Source organism: Acartia tonsa, chromosome 11 (genome assembly GCF_053477335.1).
Source record: "Acartia tonsa isolate MP-2025a chromosome 11, ASM5347733v1, whole genome shotgun sequence".
NCBI lineage: Eukaryota > Metazoa > Arthropoda > Copepoda > Calanoida > Acartiidae > Acartia > Acartia tonsa.
In genome coordinates, this window is record NC_137270.1 from 32489720 (window position 1) to 32516589 (window position 26870).

Below are 26870 nucleotides of genomic sequence, written 5' to 3' on the forward strand. Positions count from 1 at the left end.
GACAAAAATCAAAAATAAGGGGGGGGTAGTTTTTTAATGTCTGGAAAACGGCAAGGAGGAAAAAAGCACGGCAAGGCAAAGAATTAACCCCCCGCTTATTTTTGACAAAAATCAAAAATAAGGGGGGGGTAGTTTTTTCACTGTACAACACGCCAGAAAGTTGAGTGAGGTAAATCAAGTAAATCCAGTATGCCAGAGGGGAAACCTTATTACGAGATATTCATGTTTTGGGGCATAATTTCCTTATTTATTGACTGATTTTAGTAATTGATGTATCCCTGAACAGGTAGTCTTAAGGAGAATATATCAGAAGTGTTTTCATGGGGACTGTCCCTAAGGGGCGATTCTTCGTTTTTTTTTCACAGTAGCTTTTCTCTCATTTCTAGCCCTTGCGGGTGGCTCTAACCCTGCGGGGCCAATTGCCTAACTTTGTGGGGCAATCACCTAACCCAATATAACCCAACCTATCCTAAAATAACCTATCAAAAGCCATTTTAAAAATACGACGAATCGCCCCTTAAGGAGCGTTGCCACGAAAGGGACTATTCCCAACATTTGGGTATTTCTAGGACAATTAGGCAGATATGTTACGCGTAGGGAGGTAACATTTGCCTGGAAATTGCCATTGAAAACTTTTTGTAAATCGGTGCTTAAAGACATTGGGTAATTTTAAAAAATCTTTATTAGTTGGTTGTTAAAACTTTTTAACCAATAATCAAAAGTTATAATATTATTTATTATCATCGGTGTTTCGGTACGCATGCCTTGCCGTACACGAAATCTTAATCTCCAAGCCCTCCGAATGACCAACATGTGAATGTTTACAAATGTGTATTTATTACCATGAAAACGGTGAATCTAAAACAAAAATATAAAGATTAATTACATAGCATTAATGGTTTATTATTTTTGTATATCGAGGTTGCGTGATTTCAATTTAATTAAAAATATAAAATTTCTAAAAAACTTTAAATTGGCACGAAACATATTAAATAGCATCAGAAATTGATAATTTTAGATTCAAATGATCAATAAAATTAAGGAAAATATTCGTATGTCAAAAGTTAGCAGTTAAATGGTCTATTTGTTGAAAAATTAATGTTTTAAATTTCTTCGTAAAAATATACCATACTACACTTATTATTAAGAATTAAGATAAATTCTTACCACATTATGATGTCAAACTAAGCAGGAAGGCTTATTTGAGATCTTCCACGGATTAGAGCGCATGTATATCCATCCAATACATTATTTTTATTCACGTAGCTCTTCACATGGGAATCAACAAGGAAAAAATGTGCGCGCCTTTGTTTGTTTACAAGCGAAGCGCGGAGATAGTTAGGAATGCCGCGTAACACACTCATTCTCTGGTGTAAGGAAAAGGGAATTAATGGGTTCGAACTTGCCAGGGAATACAAGAAAAATCATTCCAACACACACCCGTCTAGTCACTGGGAATCGAACACAATAACTCATCTTAACATCATGCGTGCAGACAGTGTCCACAAATCACAATCTCATAACGCATAAATTACAAGAGTTTAAAATGGCATGGCCATCAGGCCTAAAATTAATTATGGTAACTTACGAACACCACAATAATTCAAACCGACTCCACTACCACATAAGGATAGGAATAAGGAATGGGAAAAGCATTCAACATTCATGAAATGCACATTTACCACTCACACATCTCATTAATCATGGCCTCATAATCTCAATTAAAGTTAGAATTACAGACCATGTAATTGCGAATACATGAATTAATAATCAATAGTACCTAAACTTTGATTAGGTACCTACATAATAATAGGCAAATGATTTTTATATTAAAAATCGCATCAATAATTAAATAATCAACTCAAACTTTTAATCAAAAGAAAGAAAGATTAAATAATGACATTTTTTCTACTAAATCTTTTTGCTAGAAAAGAAAAATAGAATTTTCATAAAAAACTTCTCAAAATTAAGCATTTTCTCCAGCGGAAAAATACTCGGGCTTACATCTAGACATTCTTAGATAAAATAGGTAAATCCTTAAATCTAACATGTTTAATAAATAGATACTTAAATCTAAATAAAATATGACTGTGAAAAAAATCATCAAACATCGGAAAATTAAAATCTCATAATTTTAAATCTTCGTGAATCAAAATTGCGTAAAATAAAATTGCAATTGAAATATGCAAATTAAATTACCAAAAAATAAAACAAAAGCTCAATTATAAGAAAAGAACTTCTCAAAATGCTGAGTTTGCAATTTCTCTCTGTTTTAAGAAGAAAGCAACTTGTACATATTCATACAGTCAAAATTAAGGCAATTTGGGGCCTCAGTTAGAATGAACCCCTCAAGATACAAACTAACCAATCTTTCAAATATTAATAATGCCATGTTCCAGCTATCCTGACGGACGTTATGTCTTTCCATCACAATTTTTTGATACTGCATAATTTCCGACAGGATTTCTGGCGCAGGGCTCCATCAACTGAAAATAAACATAATTAGTGATGTTTAAATCAAATCAAAAATTAAAAGAATCATGAATAATTCAAGAAACTTTAAAATCATCAGTCAAAGCAATCAAAATAAAATTATCTTATGCTTTAGTTTTGCCGTTCTGTAGTATGTCTGGCCGAGGTAACAGAGCTAAGATACACTATAGAGCGGTCTTATTAAGCTTAGATCTTCGAACTCAAAGAATCTACTTAATTCAAGACGAAAAAAATCTGCATTTTTCTTTAGGTACATCGGTTAAAAGGTAAATAGAAATAATTTTAATATACATGTAATATTAAATTATTTATGTGATTGTAATAAATCATAAAGAAATATTTAAATGATGTAAAAATCTCATTTTGTTAATTTCTTATCATGTCAAATTTCAATCCAACAAGGATAAAAATATTTATATCTGTGCAGGTACCTAGGAAATTTTCCGCGAAAAAATCCCTGGTCCCGGAAAGACTTAAATCATTGAAAGAACTTGCATAAACGTATAAAGAACTTAAGTTTGCATTTCAAATGAAAAAAATCTTGCATCGATTTGAAAATTAAACGAAATTGTATCAAAATTTGCGTTACTTATAAATCTTAAGAAATGATGAAATTACCCATTTCTTTTAAAAAATACTGCTTCAATTTTAATATATGCGATAAAAATGAAGGTAGAGTTAATTTAAAATATGCATAGTTTATCTTAAATTAATTCTGTGATATTTATATAAATAATATTCAATATTTTAATAATATCATACATCGTGTTCATTATTATAAATGCTTAAACATGAACGAAAAATATATATACCTAGGAAAATAATTGCTAAAAGTATTTTCTCAAGGTTTAAAATTGTCCGAAATCGCTAGGTACGTATATTACTACGAATCTCTGCTCTCGGAATGAAGAAAAAATCTTAACGCGTGGATTAATAGGAAACCCAGCTTCCGGAGTGAACGAAAAATTTTGTACATGAATTGTTAAGAATCTCTGCCTCCGGAATGAAAGAAAATCTTTAATTTGCTTACAAATTTAAACGAATATCTTGATTTTTGCGATAATCTTTTAAAATAATAATGAGGAATATTTTAAACATTATCATAATAATATTACATGTTGTGTTCTTTACTTTAATGCATTATTTCATATGAGAATCTGAGAAATAACATTTTTTAAGTAAACGTGAACCATAAAAAAAAACTAGAAAAATAATTTGTAAAAAATCTAATTTTCTCAATTTAAAATCTGCAAAAATCATTTCACGAACTTTTGCTTTTCAAAATCATACTTAAAGAAACAAAATCTTTTTAAAATCTGCTTTAAAAGTCTAAACAGTTTTGTAGAATTTTTGTGCTTAGGTATGAACAATAAAATTAGTTGAATAATGAATACTTATTCTTTACAGAACCCATTTGGTTCCCTTCACAAGCCTAATATATAACTTGTGACATTTTTTTCTTTAAAGATCATTTTCACATAATAATTCATGTTGTAGATTAGATATGTGTGGTTTGAAAAATTTCAATGACTTTCTGGCGGCAACACCCGCCATATTTCCACCCGCCATTGGCAGGCCTCTTACCCTGCGTCGGGCGGCCAGCTTGGCAGCAACCAAGTCGATTCTTGATTCATAACACCACCAGGGCACGTAATAAAAGTGTGGCTGTCATAAGACTTAGAATCATCTACTGGCTTTTGTCCGGCCGGAACCGAAACTCCCGTCGGCTCTTGTCCGGCCGAGACCGAATTTCTTATCGGCTCTTGCCCAGCTGGAACCGAAACTCCCGTCGGCTCTTGTCCAGCTGGAACCAAAACTCTGATCGGCTCTTGTCCAGCCGGAACCGAAACTCCCGTCGGCTCTTGTCCGGCTGGAACCGAATCATTCAGCGGCTCAACACCCGCCGTAACAAAGTTATCAACGACTACAGTATCGTTACCAATATCATCAGGAATAACTGCAGCACAACTAACATCATTATCAGTAATAACCACGGCAACACCCGCCGTAGCCAGGTTGTCAACGGCTGCAGCACTAGCAGAACCAAAAGGTTCATCAGCCGCGTTACAAGCAGAACCAACAGGTTCAATAATAGCATCACAAGCAGCACCAACAGTCGGCTGCGGCTGAACATCTGAGCAGACAACATACCTACTCTTTGCTAAACCATTAGCACTAACAGCAAAATATCCAGATCCAAACAGGCTGGAGTAAAGCATGGTTTCTCCTACTGAACGTACAGAGTAGGGAAACATCGATGGGTGCAGGTGCCCTACGAGCAAATCAACCTGCCCATCAACCAAAGTAAAATCTTCAGGTTTCATATCAAACAAAACAGCTGCCTCCACAGGATTTATGGAGCAGATCGCCTCTTTTCGACCAATGAGAGGCACTACCACAGGTTCTAACATGTGATAATTATTGTGTCGATCAACTAAACATAGCTTGACCGTCGGGAAACATTTAACTTCACCGTCAGCTAGAGAAATTCTTGCTGAACGTCCAGTAAAAGGTAACTGAAGTTTATTAACAAGTGACTGGGTTACCATTGAAGTAGTTAAACCAGTGTCCCACATGGCGTTCACTGGGACCTTCTGGCGATTAATGTCAACGACGTCTAATTGTTGTAACATTAACATTAGGTTCGCCTCAGGGGAAGTATGTACTTCATAGACGGCGGCAGCCATATCAACACTCTCATGCAAAAGGTTGTTATGGGCCTGACCACAATTGTCCACTTTGCAGCCGCCTATTACATCTGCCTTCGGGCAATCCACAGATTTATGCCCTTTTTGCAAACAAATCCAACAGCATCCAGCACTCTCCACAATACTCTTCCTGTCTGACACTGACAGGTCATGAAATTTTGGGCACTTGTAAAGTAAGTGCATCTCACTACAGCCATTAACAAAACATGACTGCTTCATCTTAGATTTACCAGGTTTACCTACGGCGGTAGCGGCTGTCGCAGGGTTACCTTTCTTCTTAGAGGGGGTGTCCATATCAGTCGAACACCTCATTAAAATGGCGCCACGCTGTTCTTCAATAATCTTTAACAGCTTTGGGACGTTTGGGACATCCATCGAGCCCAATGATAGATTGAGCTTGTCTTGAAAATCACGTGGCAACTTCTTGGATAACATCTCAAGAAGTATCACAGTCAACCACTGGCTAGTGGTAACTTCATCATCTTCATCATCTTTAGTCAGCTGCTCCAGCTGGCTAACTGCTCCGCCAAACTCTGCTAACACAGTCACAATCTGGTTGGAGTCCGACGGTTTAGACTTCTTCTCCCATTGGTTGAAAAGGCAGAGCATCTGACGTGTTTTGGACTTAAAACGTGCGTCAAGGTAGGCCCACTGAGATTCATGCGATTGAATCTGAATTAACTGGAGTCTAAGCTCTTTATTTTTACAGACCTTTTCACTGCTTAATAATAACTGTAAATACGACGGGTCTTGTCCTACAGTAAGCTTTTTAAAAGTGTCTTTAAAACTTACGTAGGATGCTTCCAGGCCGTCGAAGCTGGGAAGAAGACGTTCGTCGACACGATTCATATATCCTGGCGTGAATATAGAACCGGCGGCGAACTGTGGTGTGCCAAACGGTGACACAAATGGCGATGCTGTCGAGGCACCCGCCGACGTTGTAGGTGGCTTCACAGGTTCAAGCTTAACCTCAGCCAAACGTTTCATCAAAGCAGACAAAGTGTTTATAATTGCATCAGGTAAGGGAAAATATGGCCCTTTAATAACTTTCACAATCTTCAAACATCGATCATAAAGTTCAGCCTGATGGTTAGGCAAATTATCACCAACAACATCAACAACACTTTGAATGTCACTAAGCTCTTCTATAGCATCAAGAGCGTCTTTCAAGGCACTATAGTCTTTTTGTACAGTAACTATATCAGAATAAATGTCACTAAACTCATCAAGCTCTTGGATTCTCAACCCAAGCTTGTTAAAACCGACCATGATGCTGTCAAATGTCTCGAACTTGTCATGGACAAGGATTGATTCCTTAGTGAGATGTCTAACATTAAGTTCTGAAGTATCACTGACCAACTTCATCACTCTATTTAGCTCACTGGTTAGGGCATCAACGGCTGGACGCAGCCGCTTACTCAATTGTTCACCTTTATTCTTTTTAGGACCCATAATTGTCACTAAAGTTAACTGTACTGATTATGACTATAATAATAATGTGTGGTAAGGTATCACAACCAACACATTCACAAAACTTCACAGAATGTTCTTAGCTGCATCTGTTCTGTCTCGTTTTCATTGTTTCGGTACGCATGCCTTGCCGTACACGAAATCTTAATCTCCAAGCCCTCCGAATGACCAACATGTGAATGTTTACAAATGTGTATTTATTACCATGAAAACGGTGAATCTAAAACAAAAATATAAAGATTAATTACATAGCATTAATGGTTTATTATTTTTGTATATCGAGGTTGCGTGATTTCAATTTAATTAAAAATATAAAATTTCTAAAAAACTTTAAATTGGCACGAAACATATTAAATAGCATCAGAAATTGATAATTTTAGATTCAAATGATCAATAAAATTAAGGAAAATATTCGTATGTCAAAAGTTAGCAGTTAAATGGTCTATTTGTTGAAAAATTAATGTTTTAAATTTCTTCGTAAAAATATACCATACTACACTTATTATTAAGAATTAAGATAAATTCTTACCACATTATGATGTCAAACTAAGCAGGAAGGCTTATTTGAGATCTTCCACGGATTAGAGCGCATGTATATCCATCCAATACATTATTTTTATTCACGTAGCTCTTCACATGGGAATCAACAAGGAAAAAATGTGCGCGCCTTTGTTTGTTTACAAGCGAAGCGCGGAGATAGTTAGGAATGCCGCGTAACACACTCATTCTCTGGTGTAAGGAAAAGGGAATTAATGGGTTCGAACTTGCCAGGGAATACAAGAAAAATCATTCCAACACAATCGGGGATGTAAATATATTTAACGTCTGTTGTCCTATCCTTTTTGGTTCCTGCAAATTGCCAACTTCCTTATTATGGAAAAAAATCGCAAGTTGGTTATGGCGGGGGAGGGGGGGGGGGATATTTCAATTTTTATCTAACAATGTTCCAGAATATATAGGGTGCATAATTTGTCGAGGATAGGAACTAAAATTCCGTTAAAAAAAAACTAGGACAACCATGTCCATAAGTAGCACATTATCAAAAGTTTAAATAATAAAAAAGAACAGTAAAGTGTTATATTTTAATTCATAGAAAATATAATTTAATCTGGTTTAGCTACAACAAAACAAGGTTGCCAACAATTATAAAGCAAGGCACAGCAAACGGACAAACGAACTGTATCTAACTGTTACAAGAATTACCATCACAAGTTTGAAATCGATAAGACAATGCTTACATGCTAAAATTAAAAGAAAATACTCCAATTTTTATAGGTATCCTGATAAAGGAATTATTTTCAAGAATAATTGTCCCTTGTTGCCAAGACTCTAGCCCAGAGGTTAATATAATAAGAAACTCTAATTATTACGGGTCTGAGTCATACAATCTTTTGTATATCAATCTTTGCTGCTGCTATTTTATTAACATAATACTATAGGGTGTTATATTAAAAGAGGCCTAAATAGTTGTGTAAAATAGAGAAGAACAGCGGCTGCGCCGCCTCATAAAATAGCCCAAAAACCATTATCAGACTCAAATATAAAAAATTAAATATCTTAATACCATCCAGGGACACAAGTGAGGCTTCCTTAAAATGGAGAACTTATTCGGTTCATTAGTAATCGGAATCCTAACTACAGAAAAAGACCTTGCTACTTTATACAATAGGATTAATCAAAAACAGATTTATAAATAATACCTATTCATGTTATTTTAACTTTGCACTTTTAAATTAAGTTACATTCACAGAACAAAAAAAAATAAGAAAAAGTGGTCAAAGCTGACAAATTACCGATATGAGTTAGGAAAGTTACTTTTACTTTTAGAAGCGGATTCACCCCTAGCATACAGAGATTTTATTCTCGAAGGGATATGGAAGAACAAATAGCCTAAAACCATCTCAGGAACTATGAGAAGTTTCACTGTTAATGAGAAACATATCTGTTTAGCGGTCAGCGAGATCCTTCTCGACAGACAAAGAAAACTTACTAATTTATATAATATGATATATTGGTAAAAATAATTTATTTTTGAATTAATATTTTTAAGATAGTTATCAAACATTTAAAGTTTGTAAAATCATCAATTTTCCATAAACTCTTTCATGATGAAGCTACATAAAAATATAAAAAAGTACATTTTAATAAGATCTCGTAAATTTTACGGGCCAAATTATTTCAACTTGTACTTTTAACTTTTTGATAGCGCAGCTACTCTATAATTAGGAGTTATTGGTGGAAAAGTTTGGGTTTTTCAAACGAAATCCAGATTAAATAAAAGTACCCAAAGTTTTGAAGCCAACAAGTGAGAGAGTGTTTATAAACTTTGGTTACCAGTACCAGTACTGTCCGTCTTCTCATCGGTCCTACGACAAACGCAGGAGTCCCAAACGTCGGAGTGGACACTTAACCTAACCTAACATATTTTAGACCATCTTATAGGTTTTTTAAATGCCTAACCCCTGCGGGGGGCTTATTTGTTCATTCATATCTTAACCTAACCTAATCTGTATAGAAATACTTAGTAAAATTAATATTTTAACACTCCTACGTTTGTCCACTCCGACGTTTGGGACTCCTGCGTTTGTCCTGGAACCTTCTCATCCCTCCTTGTAATTTTGTATTACTGCAGAATTACTCCATATTCCTCCATATCTTTTTCTCCTGTTTAACACTTTTCTCTTCTTTTTAAAACAATTATTGTAGTTGTTGTTGCTGGGATAATTGTCCTTGTTAAAAGTACTTTCTATAGGGAGGGAGAGGACAATGAAAGGTAATTACTGCTGGTACCCAAAGTTTTATAAACATGCTTCAGTATTCGTTAGCTCAAAACTTTTATTAAATCTGGATTGCTTGGTTAAAATTATTAGTTTTTGAACATATCAACTAATAAATAAGTGGTATTTTTGTATATCATCATTGGGGGTTTATGCATACATTTCTTGTTTAAGGTCTTATCCATAAAGATCCCTCATGTTCTATGAAATGCAAAGTTAAACCTATTTAATTTTATCTCTTTCTTCTCTCTCTCTCTCTCTCTCTCTCTCTCTCTCTCTCTCTCTCTCTCTCTCTCTCTCTCTCTCTCTCTCTCTCTATCTCTCTCTATCTCTTTCTCTCTCTCGTTCTCTCTCTCACTATATCAAACAATCTCAGGATTTAATGGATAATAGTCTCCTAAAAACCCGCGACCGTGGCTCAACACGTAGCGCATCCGCTCGTCGTCGGGAAGGTTATAGGTTGTCTGATGGGCAAATGGACGCTTTACACCGCAATCATAGGGCTTAGGGCTGACAACCCTATCCCATATCCATAAAAAAAGCCACATTGTTACAGAAACACTGACAAATTGTCAGCGGCCTATGCTCCCCCTGTGGAGTGAAAAGGGCTTGTTACTGTGTTAGTCTCCTAAAATCTTCTAATTATAAAGAGCATTTTATTTTAAGTAAAATGATTTCTTTTTCCTTCCTCGATTTTAAGTAAAATGATTTCTTTTTCCTTCCTCGATTTTAAGTAAAATGATTTCTTTTTCCTTCCTCGATTTTAAGTAAAATGATTTCTTTTTCCTTCCTCGATTTTAAGACCTACTGTAAGATTTAATTTATGAAACAAAATCAATGTCATCAATTTTACTGATTTTGTGTAGGTTAAAAAAGGTAAAAAAAGGATCCGGCCAATTGTGGATCCCTCCACCCCTGAGTATAATTGTAGTTTATATGTGTATAATCTGTCAAAGTGTTTCTTCTGGCCAAATAATGCAAGTCTTTTTAATCTACTCTACACCAAGAGAGGGATAGAACACTGGATTTTAAATTAATCTCCAATAATTAACACGTTAAACCTATTATATCAATAGTAATAGGAGGAATGCCTTGGCCCATAAACAGGCGAGACTCAATCCCATGCATAGATAAGACTTCCAAACAAAGGTCTCGCAGTCAAATGGTTGGTTGTATGTTGGGTGCTACATAATGGTAATGTATCGCCCCAACCAGGTATAAGAGGGGAAGAATTGGTTGTAGATTATTTATTATTCGTTTACTTCTCTGATTTTTAATTCACACATTAAGATTATTTAATCAAGAATTGTCTTATCCCTTCTTCCCTGACCTGTTGTACTCTACAAATGGATATAGGATATACTTGGATATATTGACAGGGGGAAAATTGTCGTCAATTTAGCTTGCTAATATGGACCTCATTTATTGGTCAGTTCGTTCATCCAGTAGGAGGGGAGGTTATGGGGTAATGGTTGATATCGTCATTTTAGCCAGCTGCAAGTATTACTTTATCAGAGTATATGAAAATCTGTTGCAACATCCAAGTAATAATGTAGTGATTACCATACATCTTGTAGATGCACAATTTGTTGCAAAACTTTTTTTTAAGTTGAACCCAATTTGTTTAAAAGTTTAATCATGTTTGATGATTATATGATTTTGATAGTTGATACCCAGTTATGGTTTATTGTTTTTTAATGGCACAGATCTTAAAGTAACAAGGTCAATTATACCCATAAGTAGCGCAGCTACAGTACAATATGAAAGATGTATTTAGTTTAAACTATTTTGCATCCAACTTTACCGACAGTCAAAATTAAAAATTGATACATTTCACTTTATATTTTTAAGTTTAAAAAAGTTTGTTCATGGAGCAATTACTCTGGCGCCATTACTCTTGTAAGGGTGGAGGTAACCAAAATATAAAGCTGCCCTGGACCTATACGAAGCTTCACTGTAAAGGATGACCTTGCCCGTCTAACAGTAAGCGAGATCTTAATGTACGGACACAAAGACAGACAGACAGATAAACAATATGTTGCTTTTTATGTTTTAATGATGAAACAATGAACTTGTTGAAATAACAAATTTAAAAAAAAAATATTTTAATTTGTACAAATTTACCTGTTTTTTCGAAGAAGAAATTGTTATCAAGATGATAGATAGATTTATTGAACTTTATCTATAACGAACCTGAAAAATAGATATATGTTTAATATTTCAATAATTTTTTGCTTTTAATTTGTAAGAACTAAAATGGCTATAATGATTAAAAATCAAATTAGAAGTATTTTCGCAATTTCGTATACTTTCCAGTATGTCTACAAAACTGATTTTTATCCGCTGGATTAAAACCGGTTCTCAGCCATACTGAAAAAATCATGTATAGCATTGTATCTAAGACAATATTCGACGAATATAAAAAATAAAAATCATAAATTTAAAACCGAAGGCCACAGTTTTAAATCTTATAATTTTGCATTTTAATATCCAAAGAAAGCTGTCTATAATACTAATAAAAACTATTTAAATCTCCATTTTAAAAAATACGTGGTCAAATAGTGTATAAATTATTTATAAATTTGCGTATTAACAGCGGGAACATAAGTGTGTCTAAACCTCCACTAAACGCATAGCTTCTTATAAGTCCTGGGAAGGTTGATAACTATTTTGGTGGAGAATTTCGACAACCCTCTTGAAAGAAGTTGCCCATAGAAAATATGAATCACCACCAAATTTTTTTTTCCTTTTCCTTTTTAAAACTAAAATTTAAAGTCGACTTCCACCCTCACCCCACTAAAAGTTACTCCTAGAAGCCTCTTGGGGCGTAGCCGGTAACAGCAAATATATTAGAGTGTGTGCGTTTAATGATAAGAGTATCGCTAATGGCAATTTGATGATTTAATGCTACATGTGCAGAAATCAATGCACACCTCTGCACACAACATTTAGTCAGAATATGGAATTTAGAACTTAGATGCTTATCATTACCTAAATGGTTATATACGTCCAAACTTATACATTCATAGGGATAATGGAAAATCAATATTAAAATTAAATGAAGCTCATGGCTGCGCCCCTTTCAAATATTCCAAAATATCCTCTAGCCCCTGCGGTGCCTTAAAAAACCGTATCTAACCTAAACTACACGAAAAGAAGCAAAACAAATACTTTTTTTTATAACTTTTAACTTTAATTTCAAAATAACATTGTTTAACCTTTTCAACCAACAATCTTAATCTGGAGTTTATCATCATTGGGGATGTACATCAATTTATTGTCCATTGTGTTATCCCTTAACAGGAGGGGTGTATCAATGCCCCATTGGTAACATCATGTACGTTGCCGCAGTAAGAATTGTCCGTTTAAGAATATATGCCTTAAATATTTGCTCAAATTCCATATATGTCATTAGAGAATTCAAATATATACTTTGACTAATTTGTATATTACATTATGGGCTATAATTGTAAATTTTGTTTGTGTATGGCTTCACCAAAAGCCTATAGGGTAAAAAATAAGCCCCTTGAGGCCTCTAGAGGAGAGGTTGGAGGGATGTTCAACAACCCCCCCCCAATTTCAGTATAGTTTTTAAAAAACGAAAGAAAGAAATTTGTTGTGGAGGGGGGTCTTTCTGGAGTGATTTCTCTTCGGAGGGTCGTTATACCCTTCCTCAAAATAGTTATAAATATATATAATAAGACCTATAAGAAGCTATATTGTAAAGGACAACCATATCGGTTCAGTGGTTTCTCGGGTAAAGACAGACAGAAAGAAATCCTGTTATTTTATAATAAGGATAATCTTTTAGAATTATTCAAAATTATAAATGTTATGTTGCGTTTTGTTTCGTGTGTTAAACTTCAATGTTTCAAATAATTTTTCCATTTAATCAATAAAAACACTTACTTACTTTTCAGGGATGTAAGGGGTATTTAAGTTGATTTTGATAGCGCTGCTACTCTATAATAAGAGTAAGTGCATTTGTCTGTCTGAGTCAAGAATAATTTATAATTTTCCTTTCAAGTATGTCGATGCGATAGTTATTATTTATCGCATCGTATACAGCATTTCACGGATAGTAAGATAATTTTATGATTTTTATTTTAATATTCGTTGATTATTTTCTGTACTACGATGCTATACATAATTTTCAGTATGACTGAGAACCGGTTCCAATCCAGCAAAAATTAATTGGTTTCAAAGCCATATTTGAAATAACTATTTCTTTATTTCTGCTCACACACACACAAGTACACACACACACACACACACACACACATACACACATAAACCAACATTAATATGTCATTTTTTGCCCATGTTTCAAAAGTATAACAGTCAACGAAATCGGGGGGGAGGGGTAGGGGGTGTAGAACCCGCCTAAAGGGACATTTCAAGGATTCAAAATACCGCAGCTTGAGAGCCCACAGGGGGGTTTCCAAAAATTTAATTAACATGGAAATCACAGTAAATTTGTAGGTTACACTGGTCATTTATATTATGTTATTCTTCTATAAATTTTGACCCTAGAAATCCGTTACTACTTCGATGTATCGTAAACTATACTACGACTACTATTTTGTTCAGAGTGTCCCACAAAATATTTGATTTAATTTTCTACCATCTTTTATATCCTATAATATAAAGAAGTAAGGTTTTTTTGTATGAAGCTTAAAATCTTAGAAATTGCTGAAGCGTATGGGCTGTAATTTTTAGGGAAGATTTGTAAATGTATGGGGATGGTTATGCTTTTTATAACCTTTCCTGCTCCCCTAGAGGCTAGAGGCGAAGCTACTATTAGTATTATATTGAGAAATGAACAATGTTATAGAACAAGAATTTTAGAATAATAATAACATGATAATGATTCTTAGCAAAAAGGATAATAGCAGTAAGTCCGTCCATCTGTTTCGATATCATTTGTAGGACATCCTGTAGAGTATCCTTTACAAAGGTATGTATAAAATTAAAAAGAAATAAGGACACAACGAGGGGAAGTGGACCTAGAGTATCCCATAAATTAGCCAGTTGACCACAAACACCCCCCCCCCATTAAAAATTTATCAGGTTATGTTAATGACATTCTATACAAGTGGCCATGGATTACATATATTTCACCTTTATTTTTAAAGTTGGTTTTCCCGGTATTAACATCGACATTATGACGTAAAACATCATGAAAAGAGGTACTTCATCGGTCAAGCCCTTAAAGAAAATATTGCCTTAGACAAATATTTGAAATAACATAATGAATCTCTTTATCTAAAAGTAACAGGACGTGTGACTGTCTGTTCTTAATAGTAAAAGGGAAAGGGGGGCTACATGGTTCATTATAAATTCAAGGGATTTTCCCTGCCGTGTATGAACGGCTACAGGGGGAGCTTTTTACATGTGGTCAAAACAATTACTCCCAAGTCCCGCCACCATTAACTAACTTTTTACTCAATAGTTCAACACACGGAGTTAGGAGTAAGACAATGGTAAATAAATCAACCCTGTCATCAATTCACACTTGTGTAAAATTGTCCCCATCGTAGCTGGTTAATGTTGTAAGTTAGAGAGGAATTAATGAGTTTATAATACCTGGATATTGCATGAGATTCTTACATACCCTGAGTAAATGTTTCTCCTACTTGGCTAAGAAAACTATACCCCATCCTCTCACCTGACCATGGAGAAATATAAAGACCAATATCAGAGGACTATATTAGCAACGACAAAAAATCCCTGTCTCATTATCCCCTTATTCTATAATCTATCTCCATTGGAGAAAGAAAAAGAATGATTATGGGTGGGGGCAGATAATTTGATAAAATTATAGGGATGGGACAATGAAAAATAAGTTTATCTTTCCCACATTTTTATGTTTATAATAAAAATAAAATGATTCCTTTCTTAAATATTATAAATATGATCATATAAGAGAATGTCTACGTAAATGACAGTCGAAACTCTAAGAACTTGGAGACAAATTCCATGCAATCAAAGATATGGTTGTCTAAGGCTATGGAGATAACTTTATCCATAGCTCAAGACAGACGGCAACTTAAGATTATCTTTTCAGTGAAGATTCTTATTGTTCATGATTGCTTTCAGCTAAGTTTGCTTGCAAATAAGTTTTGGTGTGGTTTTAGGCTATTTTAAGGCATCTCTGAGAACACAGCCTAACATGCTAAGGTGAATAGCCCACAACTATTTAGTTTCTTGGATGTAAACAATATTAAATGATTTAATTAGATGTGCTGAAAATGGATTGCCTATTTCTTCTATAATTTCCAAAGTTGTACAGCAGTTAACCCAATTATTGCAAACGCTATTTTCAGTAACTCCGGTCAAAGGGAAAGGCGATATAATTTATAAACGATTTATACATTATACATTCAAAATTTTAATTTTTCAAATTTAGATTTTTTTTTTGAAGTTTGAAGCTTTTTTTAGCTAGTATTAAATATTGAGATAGGACGCGGAAGCTAGGTACACTTTCGGAAACTAAAATTCAGTACATCTTTAATTACCCTAGCTAAAGTCCGCTCATATTTTCAAACAATTTATAAAAAACGGCAAAAACATAATTGGTGTCCTATATAATTAGATTTTAAGAGATTTTAATTTTTAAATAAAGGGTTGGGGGAGATTTGATTTTATATACTCCTTCCCAAAAGCCTCAAAACCATAATTTTTTATTGTTTCTACTGAATATTTAGATGTATTAGAATTGTCCGTTTAATCTTAAACATAAGATTCCTATAATAATTAAAAAGATCAGTTGTTAATTGAACCTTGTAGATTTAAATAATCAATTTTGATATTTAATTTTATCTCTGTAAAACGAACCCTTGACGATTAAGCACGGTTTACAGCAAATTTTCCTATATAGCAATGAAGAATATTGAATTTCAAATGGTTTCGTTGTTTTGTCATCATCCTTGTTATCATAATTCTTATACCAATTCCTAGGTTTGTATGGGATACAGGAATCAAAATAGATAAGACAATTGCCAATAAATTTATGTACATCCCAAGTTATAATGCACAAAATTACTCTTTTGTAGATTACGATTAGTGGTTGAAACTTTTGGACACTTAAATCTATGAACCAGCAGATCAAAATTAAAAGAAAAAAAAACTACCAAAAGTTCTTTCTTCCCTGAATAGGATAGCTAGCGCATAGCTGTACTTTTATAAAATAAGAAATGGGGTTATCAAATTAAATGTTATCAAAATTAAATGGCATAATTTGACGGATATATAATTATAGTATGCAGCGCTTAGGCTGCTGTCCGCAAGGGTAAGGGAAAAATTAAGTATGTCAAAAAGTGATACAATAACAGTAAGATAATATTAGAACAGTAGACTGTTTTTAAAAGCGAAGCTTTTCTATAATTAGGGTCGGTCCGTCCGTCCGTCCGTCCGTCCGTCCGAGATAGATAGCTTTTATTCGTTAATTTAGGCATGTTAGAATTGTCCTATCGATTTCAAACTTTGCATGATGATTCCTGTAGTAGTTGGGTACGATTTAGAAAGCGTAGCAACTCTATAATCATTACCACAATGTCCGTACGTCCATTTTAAACATGTTGATTTTTCTACTTTTTTAACAACAAATTTTCAAGTGTTTTAATTATCCGTTTGATCTGATTTTTGGTATATTGATTCCTGGGACAACAAGGAACAATATTATAAGCGAAGCAACTCTATAATCAAGTCCAAAAATGTAAGTATGTCCATAAACATTATCCTGTTTTTAAGCAGTTTTTCAACAAATTTACCTACAATTTTGATTCGACATTTATACACTTATGTTCCGATTTTTCAGTTCAGATACTATACAAGTGTTAATGTCCGTTTGGCCTACCGTTTCAGTGCTTCGCTTTTATGGATGTTGTCATCCTTGTTCAGTAAAAAATATGAAAATTACCATAAAATCCATGTAAACTTTAATTTACACAATTAAAGTAAACAGTGCTTAGGTTATTGTGCTAAGAGGTGTAGTAATGATAGTAAGGTCACACATTTAGATAAAAAGAGAATAATAGATTGTCATACAGTAACAAAATTATGAAAAATCTTCGGGCAAGCCTATTAAATGTAAATTTGTAAATTGTAATATTGATTATTCTGCTGTGCTCTTAGCCAAGAGAAAACTTAAAAGCGTAGCAATATCATTATATAAACAAGGATGACAACATCCATAAAAGCAAAGCACCGAAACGGTAGGACAAACGGACACTACCACTTATATAGTGTCAGAACTGAATAATCAGAATATAAATGTATAAGAGTCGAGCATAGACGTCCAAGGGGGAGGGGGTAATGGGGCGATTACCCCCCCCAAACGATTTTGGGGGTGCCGTAGGCTACGCTTTCTAAATTGTACCTAACTACTAAAGGAATCACCATGCAAATCACATAGGACAATTCTAACATGCCTAAATTAACGGGAAAAAGCTATCCGTTTGTGTCGGACGGACGGACGGACGGACCGACCCTAATTATAGAAAGCTTTTCGGTTAAAAACCTTTTTTGATAAAATAAAAACAGTACAATGTTGTACTGAAAAAAAGTTATGCATAATTGCTTATCCTTTTGTCGCATAGGTTTGGGTTTTGTGTGTGTGTGTGTGTGTGTGTGTGATCTCTAATTATAAAATGTTGAACTTATAAGATGTAGCTCCAGAACCCTGTTAATTTTTTAGTGCTGTCATTGTATCAACATAAGACAAGTAATTATTTGGATACAGATTAATTTTTCTATTGTTGACTTAAAGTTAATGTAATTATTAGATAATTTTACGAGACAGTGACACAATATGACGCCATACAATATAGTTGACCAATGAAGGGCCATTATACACTGTAATTGACCAATATGGTATAATTTATACTGGCATCTAGGCCTCGGTACTTCCAGCTTTTGCAACGGCCAACCCAGGTTATGGAAGTACCAAACTATGCATAAAATTATGTAAATATGTGTAAGAAATATTATTATCATTTTGTATGCTTATGTTGAAATATATCTATCTATCTATCTCATTGGTTATTCTATCGCATGACGTCATTTTTTGGTGCCACTTTAAGCTGTCTCTAATTTTACTCATTAAAAATAGTGTTGATAATATATCAGTTCTTGCTACTTTTATTGAATTCAACATTATTGAAATTATGTGTCAACGTTTAGTGTAACAGAGAAGTTTAACTAAGAAAAGATAAGCTAGGGTATTCTCATGAAAAAAATAACAATTTAAAAAAGTTTATTGAAAACGCGCTATAGATAAAGACAATGTGCTAAATTTGTTGTATTACAGTTTACTGTTCTCGTTTTAAGAAAAACAATCTCTATTGCTGGGGTTATTATTGGGACAAAACCAATGAGCATAAATACTGTATTTGATTTTGTTGTTCTTTTCTTTGATAAAACAATCTCTATTACTGGTTTTATTATGGGGGGGAAAATCACTGAGCTAAATACTGTATTTGAATTTACTGTTCTTTTTTGAGTAGAAGAATTCCTATTGCTGAAGCTATTATTGGGACAAAAACACTGAGCGGAAATTCAATCATTCTAAATCAACACGGATAACATGATACATAAAATCTTGAAAAAAAATCTTTCGAAAAAGCATAATGAAATGTATCTTAACGTTATAGCTTTAAATGACATTTATATTTACATTTTTATAAAAAATAGTATGTTTTTTTCCGTTTAATATGATACTTAGGGATTACATGCTTTAGGGATAGTTTAAGGCTACTTTACTGCCAAAAAATGTCAAATCTCCGATCCCTTTATGCCACCCGTTTCTTAAACTCTTCTTTTCCCAGCTCTCAATCTCAATGTTTCCTAATAAATTCTTAGAATTTAATTAATTTGTATACAACAACATTTTTGTGTAAAAATCCATGGATGCAGGGAACACAATGATACCCAAATTTTTATATTTATCTTATTCTTGGGCTCTAAAGCTTCAACTAGCTTCTATACCTTAGCTGGTTTATAAAGAATTGAATTAGTTAATATTTTTAGATTTAGAGTTTATAGATATGGAAATTAAATTTTCGTCTTTCACTACTGAACCGATTGAGTTATCCATGGAGGCGAAATTGCACCTAGGCTCGGCGATGGTTTTTAGCTTATTTTTAAATTCTTGGGAGAATTTTAGGACAGAAAAAGAGGGGACAATGGGTTGTTTATTACACTAGTCCCCATAGTTTTATAACAACGTTTTCTTATTCGTTGGCTTAAAAACTTTGGGAACTTTAATTAATTTTGATTGGTTAATTCATCAAGTTGACTATTAAAACGTTTCAAGCACTAATTTTAATGTACAGATGGGGTAATTTGTGTATCATCATTGGGAATATATATTATAATATAGGCCTTTAGATCCCTAGTTTTAGGATATTTTATTGACTTATCTACCCTGTATGCTATGGGCACAGCCGAGTATTATTATACTTACATTTCCAGAACCACAACTTACTTTTAAAACAGTTTTAAGTTTGATTTGTCAAATAAACAATTCTTACCTAAAAAAAACATAAATATAGATAATTAAAAAACATAATCTATGGAGAATTTTGCAATGAATAATTCATTTCTGTTTAATTAGCATAAATGGCAAAAAGAAAATTAATTGAATTATCAGTTAATTTGTTTTCTGTTGATTTATTTGCAATTTTAAACATATTTCATAACAGTTTGCATTCAAAATACAAGGATAACAAATTCCATAGTCAATTTTTAATTATATCTAAATGGGAAAATATAACCTATCCTTATATAAAAGTAACAGGATTTGTGTTTGTGTATGTGTCTGTCTGTAGCAAAGGATCTCTGTAACCGCTGAACCGATATGTTTCTCCTTTACATTAAAGCATGTTTTAGGTCCAAGGAATGTTTATATCTCTACCCTGCTAAAATATATCGCCACTATAAAAACTAAAAGTGTAGTGTAGACTTCTCCAACCTTTTTTTTCAAAGGTGCTCCAAGAGGCTATAACAATATAGAACAATTGTACTCTAATACAGAATACTGATCTGTTTTAATACAAGCTTGTAATTACTCTGCAACTTATGTTAGGACATGATAATTAGTGTTTGATTGTGCATTTGTCACATGTGTGTTTTTGATTTGAAAAGCTTTACAGACACAAAATATAAAATTGTAGCAGACATACGATCATAGTAAATTGAATGATAGTAATTTTTGTAAAGTAATGATGATGCATAAAAAACATACATATATACTTATATGCAAACAGTTTTTGCTGTTTGTGTTACACAAAGAAAAAAAGATTATGCATATCAAGGACAATTATGTTGAAAGTAACATAGCTACAATAGCTTACAAAAAGAATTATAGATTCTTACAATGAAATCTTTGTTTTTCAACAATCAGCATAATATCATCCTATGAATGAAGACTTAGATTCAGATCTTCAATTCAATCTCCAGTTAATTCAATCGGGGTTTGCTTGTATTGAAAGACTTATATTTGTCCTTTTAAGGTTTTATGCTATTTTCTTGGAATACAGGCACAGTCACAGTTGTTTAAATCTTTAAATGGTAGTAGTAAGTTTTAAAAAAGGATCGTATATGGTTATAATGTAGCCTTAAATATGTGGAAAAATAAACAAAATTTGTCGATATAAAACATTGAATAATTAAACTTGTCAATTCATTGATTTATTGTCACATGGATTTTTTGTTATATTATTCAGAATAATGTGTGTGTGTGTGTGTGTGTGTGTGTGTGTGTGTGTGTGTGTGTGTGTGTGTGTGTGTGTGTGTGTGTGTGTGTGTGTGTGTGTGGGTGAGTGTGTGTGTGTGTGTGTGTGTGTGTGTGGGTGGGTGAGTGTGTGTAAGTGTATCAATATTTTCACGTTTCATCGCTCTAAATCAAATTTTGGACGCTTCATGGTGAGCAAATTATTTGCCACTATCTTTATACTGTCCACGGATGGATAGGAAAACAGGGAAAAGACCAATAAATTGATGGACATCCCCAATGATGATTCACAAAACTTCACCTTCTGTAGATTACAATTATTGGTTAAAACGTTTCGACACTCAACTTTATGAACCAACCAATCAAAATCAAAGTCCCCAAAGCTGTTGAACCAACGAATAAGAAAACATTATTATAAAACTTTGGGGACTAGTGTAATAAACAACCTATTGTTCCCTTCCTTATAGGAAGGCCTAGCCTTATTGTTGTGCATCATTATTTACGGTCAAACACCCTTCTGACAACCAACCCTTTGATTGCACGTCCTAAGTCTTGTGCATGGTAATGAGTTGTGCCTGTTTTAGGCTAAAGCATTCTCCTTTCTCTGATTGTTACAGCCTACCTGACATAGCAGCAGAAGGTATATTTTTTAACGTTTTTTTCTAATGATGCCGTCTTGGGCCGAGTTTTAAACCTATCACAAAGATGTATCAGTGGAAACCTTTACCTATAATTTATCTACCTATCCTAACCCTGCGGTGATACCCAGAAAAACTACATCTACCCCCTCATTTTCAAATATTTTAAAATAAGTGAGTATGTTCAATGATCGACAATGCAAATTTTATGCAAGTCCGTGGAAAGTTTATCTAAATATCTGGATATTCACGATATTCGCGCGTGCAAAAACATTTTTTGTTCATTTACAAGCCGAGATACTTTTTATCTGACCCTATATCATCATATTTCTTACTTTTGCTTTGAGGTAGTAAGGTTTTTTCGTCTAAAGCTAAAGATCTCGGAAAATACTGGCCATAATTAATTATACATTTCAGGAAAGCTTCAAGCATGTCTTGGAGTAAGAGGGGGGGGGGGACTAGGCTATATTGCCGACCTTCCCCGCCCTCCTCTAGATGCTAGGAGTGAAGCAACTATTCCTATAATTTAAAGTAGTAGGTTTTTTGGCTGTAGCTTAAGATTTCGATAAATACTGAACCGATTAAGTTTACAATTTTAAGGAAGCTTCACATAGGTCCCGGAATTTTTTGACTATTATGTGTTACAGTGTTAGAATGGTTTTATGCTATTTTTTTCTTCCCTACCACTAAAAGATAGCAACAACAGTTGGGATTATTATAAAACTATAGATGATAAATTTATGAAAATTATAATAAACAAACTACCCTTTCTGTGGATTACGATTATTGGTTGAAAAGTTTGAACCAAACAAGAAATTACTATTTAATAAAAATACCCAAAAATTGCATTCAAACGAATAAGAGAACGTGTTTATAAAACTTTGGATACTATTATAAACATTAGTATTTTCGGGGAAGATTCGTTTTTAGTTCATTTTTCCGATCCTTTAATTGAGCGTGTGTGTAAGATGCACCTAAAGATCCCCCACAATGAAAATTCCAGGGATAAAGGGGGGGGGGGTCACATTTACAATATTTTTTTTTCTTCCCAATGTCTATTTGTTCCTAAGGCATAATTTGGCATTTATTGTATGTGAAAAGGTAAATTTATTTCCTATTGCCATATCCCTATAAATTCCTGGTAAATTGGAACACGAAAACGCCGTTACCAAATAGTGTTAAGATGTTACATATTACACACACTCACACACACACACATACACACACTCACACTTACATACACAAACACACATACATATAAACACTTAAAACATTAAGTAGCTCCCAAAATAAAGAAAAGTATCCTAAAAAAAGGTTACCTCTAACAGCGGCGTGCACTGATATATACGAGGTGGGTGGGACCCTTGACGGGCTGATAAAAGGGGGAATTGCCCTCCTAATTTATTTTTTTATGCACCCCTTCCAAAGACTTTTTATTCAACACTTACTCCAAATATTTCCTTAAATATTCGTTGTTTTGCTTTTAACAGAACAACATTCTATCAACAATATAATTTTTCATTTTTCTTAAAAAATGTTTATTTGGGTACTAATTGTCCTTTATTTTGGGTATACCTATCTTTGTCTTTGGTTGGTTCACCCCACTACATCTTACAACAATTTAATTTGACAATTTTAACATTCAACACATTGGCACAAAAATGGTTTAAAACAATTTATATTATTTTAGAAGCGAAATAGTAATACTAGTATACTTACTAGTTTGAAGTAAGAAAATAGTATGTTTAGATCTACAAAATTTATTTGACTATTAATCAAGGATTTTAAGGTATAAGACAAGGATAAATGACTTGATGTTCTCCCCAATGATTATAAACAAAATTACCCTAACATGCAATCTTAGTTGCCATTGTTAATACATTTTCTAAATTTTTATTCAAATAGATACCACTGTGAGTTGAGCCCAATTTTGCACAATTTTTCTTATCTTCTGTGGTTTAAGTAGGGACGAAGGGGACAGTAGGCTGTAAATTACACTGGTACCCAAAGTTTTATAACCAAGTTATCTTAAACACATTGGGTTTTAATGTTCAAACTTTTCAACAAATTATCAAAATTTACAGAAGTGAAAATTTTGTTTACTATCATTGTAATGTACGTCAATTCATCGACCATTGTCTTATACCTGCAGATTACTGGTTGAAAGATACAATTGACAAAGAGAGAAGAACTAACATGTAATGGGTAATCTTTTGTTTTTGGTGTTGCAACGCTCAGGGTTTTGTATACAGGTATACTTATTATCAGGGATACCAAGGGATATTTTAGGTTTTTTAAATGCCTAGCCCCTGCGGGGGGCTTATTGTGTATTCATATCTTAACCTAACCTACCCTCTATAGAAATAATTACTTAAATTAATATTTCAACACTCCTGCGTTTGTCCACTCTAACGTTTAGGACTCCTGTGTTTGTCCTAGAACCATATATATTTACAATGCTGAAAAACATAAAGACGACGTCTCTAGATGCAGATTATTGGTTAAAAAGTTCGGACACTTCTAGTCTGGAACTAACCAATCACAATTCAATAAAGGTACCCAAAGTTAGCTAGCCCATGAACTTGGGTACGAGTGAAATTTACAGCCCAATGTCCCATGCCTACCCTGACCTGAGGTGGATTTAAAAAAAAAATTTGCCCCACTAATCGCTTAGTGGGGCAAAATTGTTTTCCTGAAAAATCTTCCAAAATCACATAAAAAAATCCATAAAATTTAATAAAATCTTATGTTCATAACCCTTCTATGATTTTGTTTATTTTTTATAGATTTTTAATGTGATTTTGGTGGATTTATTACGAAAATAATTTTCTCCATTAAGCGATTAGTGGGGCAAACTTTTTTTTAAGAATCCACCTCAGGGTATGTATATATAGTTTTAAGTCATTATAAAAATGACATAAAAAAATATCACCCATGACAACTTTTATTAAATAGTCGACATATTGGTCATTAGAAAAACGCAAGGAGGGAGAGGACAAATAAACGCGTTCTCACATTCGGTTGCTCAAAACTTTGCAGGTAATATTCAATCTTAATTGGGGTTTGCAATGTAGCAGTGCAAATAACCTTTCCGTCTATAATTTTAATCCAAATATTAATAATTATGTTTTCGTAACAGTAAATTGTTTCGTCTCTAGTATACTTGTATAGATTGCCTTGATGTTTTCAAGAACCTAAATTAAGAACCCTCCCATATTTGTTTTAAAAGATAAAGAATATGCAATTTTTGGTAGCGAAACTACGCTTTAATTCAAAATTTTTGGTAGCGAAACTACACTTTAATTCAAAATTTTTGGTAGCGAAACTACACTTTAATTCAAAATGCACATCAGTTTGTCTGTAAGTAAGAAACGATGAATTTCTCAGCTGCTATTCAAGCTTGACGCCTATATAAAACTTCCATTATATAATTACACTTAGTCCGTTAGTCACTCAGTATTTTTTAAAGGTGATTTTTAATTTCTATAGTTTTGAAGCTATATTGTAAAAATTAGAAGTTTTTAAAATTATGAAGAAAAAAGTCATGGGTTTACTATTTTTTGGGGTATAGTCCCTTTCGTAACATCGCACCTTATGGGGCGATTCTTCGTATTTTTCACAGTAGCTTTTCTCCTATTTCTAGCCCCTGCGGGGGGTTCTAACCCTGCGCGGCCATTTACCTAACCCTGTGGGGCAATCACCTAACCCAATATAACCTAACCTAACCTAAAATAACCTATAAAAAAAACATTTTAAAAATACGACGAATCGCCCCTTATGGGGCGATGTTACGAAAGGGACTATTCCCCTTTTTTTATATTCTTTAATGTCTTGTGTTAAAGGATTGATCTATATATTACAAATCCTAGCAAAAATTTGTGTAAAAATTTCCATAAAGCACAAAACTTTTAAATTTTCAAGGCTTCCTTAATGTTTAATCAAGAAATTATAATAATCTTAATTAAACCTATTAGCCTCATTACATATTTTTAAATTTTCTGTAAAACTTCAAATTAGGAAATAGGCAGTGTGCCAAAGAATCATTAAAAAGTTTAGATCATAATTAGTTTTCTTAAAAACATAATGCAATATAATAGACTAGTCGTTCACAGCCACTAGGGGTGAGCAAGTAACAAGCTAGGGGGAGCATAGGCCGCTGACAATTTGTCAGTGTTTTTGTAACAATGTGGCTTTTTTTTATGGATAAGGGATAGGGTTGTCAGCCCTAAGCCCTATAATTGCGGTGGAAAGCGTCCAAATGCCCATCAGACAACCAACCCTTTGATTGCACGACCTTTGTTTGAGAAGTCCTAACTGTGCATGGTAGTGAGTTGCGCCTGTTTGGGGCCAAGGCATTCCCCGTACTCTAACTATTTATGTCGCGCACCTGACATAGCAGCAGTAGTAACCATTTTTAACGTCTTTAATTATGACGCGGTGTCGGACCGATATTCGAACCTATCAACTTCCCGACGACGAGCGGATGCGCTACGTGTTGTGCCACGGTCGCATGTAAAATAGCTTAAAACTAAAACAATAAAGCATATGTCGCCTGACTTCTAAGACTTGTATAACAGCTTCGAATGCAAAAAAAGAGAACGAAATTCGAAAATTGACCCAATAATCTTTAATCTACATCAAAAGTAATTTTGCTTTACATCCATTGTCTTATCACTTAAGATCCCTGATCTTAGGCTTCTGTTGATATAAACAAGGATGACAACATCCATAAGTAGCGTTGCACAAAATAATAATGAAATGGAAAAGCGGATTATAGACAAATTGATTTAAAGATGTTCAGTTATCATAACAAAGAAAAAGAGAGAGAGAAAATATAAAAAAAACTCAAAGAAAATCACGAATAGAGTAGCTTCGATACTAAAAAACAGCAAAAAATTTAACAGAGGAATCAAAAAACTAATTGAACTGTAATAAAATTGTAAAGAATTTTACAATTAGACCTACTTTAAACAATGTTTATTGATTGATGCTAGCTTTATATTAGAGACGATTCTACATTAGAATTTGAACTTATCCGTACGTCCATATT

The 26870-nt window shown here is 33.5% G+C and overlaps 1 protein-coding gene across 2 annotated transcripts in view; it reads right to left on the minus strand.

Moving 5' to 3' along the window:
- The window catches only part of LOC145331748 (uncharacterized), a 72244-nt gene that overhangs the window by 19759 nt on the left and 25615 nt on the right, over positions 1 to 26870 (minus strand). The window contains exon 2 of one of the 2 annotated variants that reach the window (XM_080176580.1): positions 11573 to 11641. The exons of the other annotated variant lie outside the window; for it this stretch is intronic. The gene's annotated coding sequence lies outside the window, so the exon portion shown is untranslated. The remainder of the gene's footprint in view (positions 1 to 11572; positions 11642 to 26870) is intronic. 2 annotated transcript variants of the gene reach the window in all.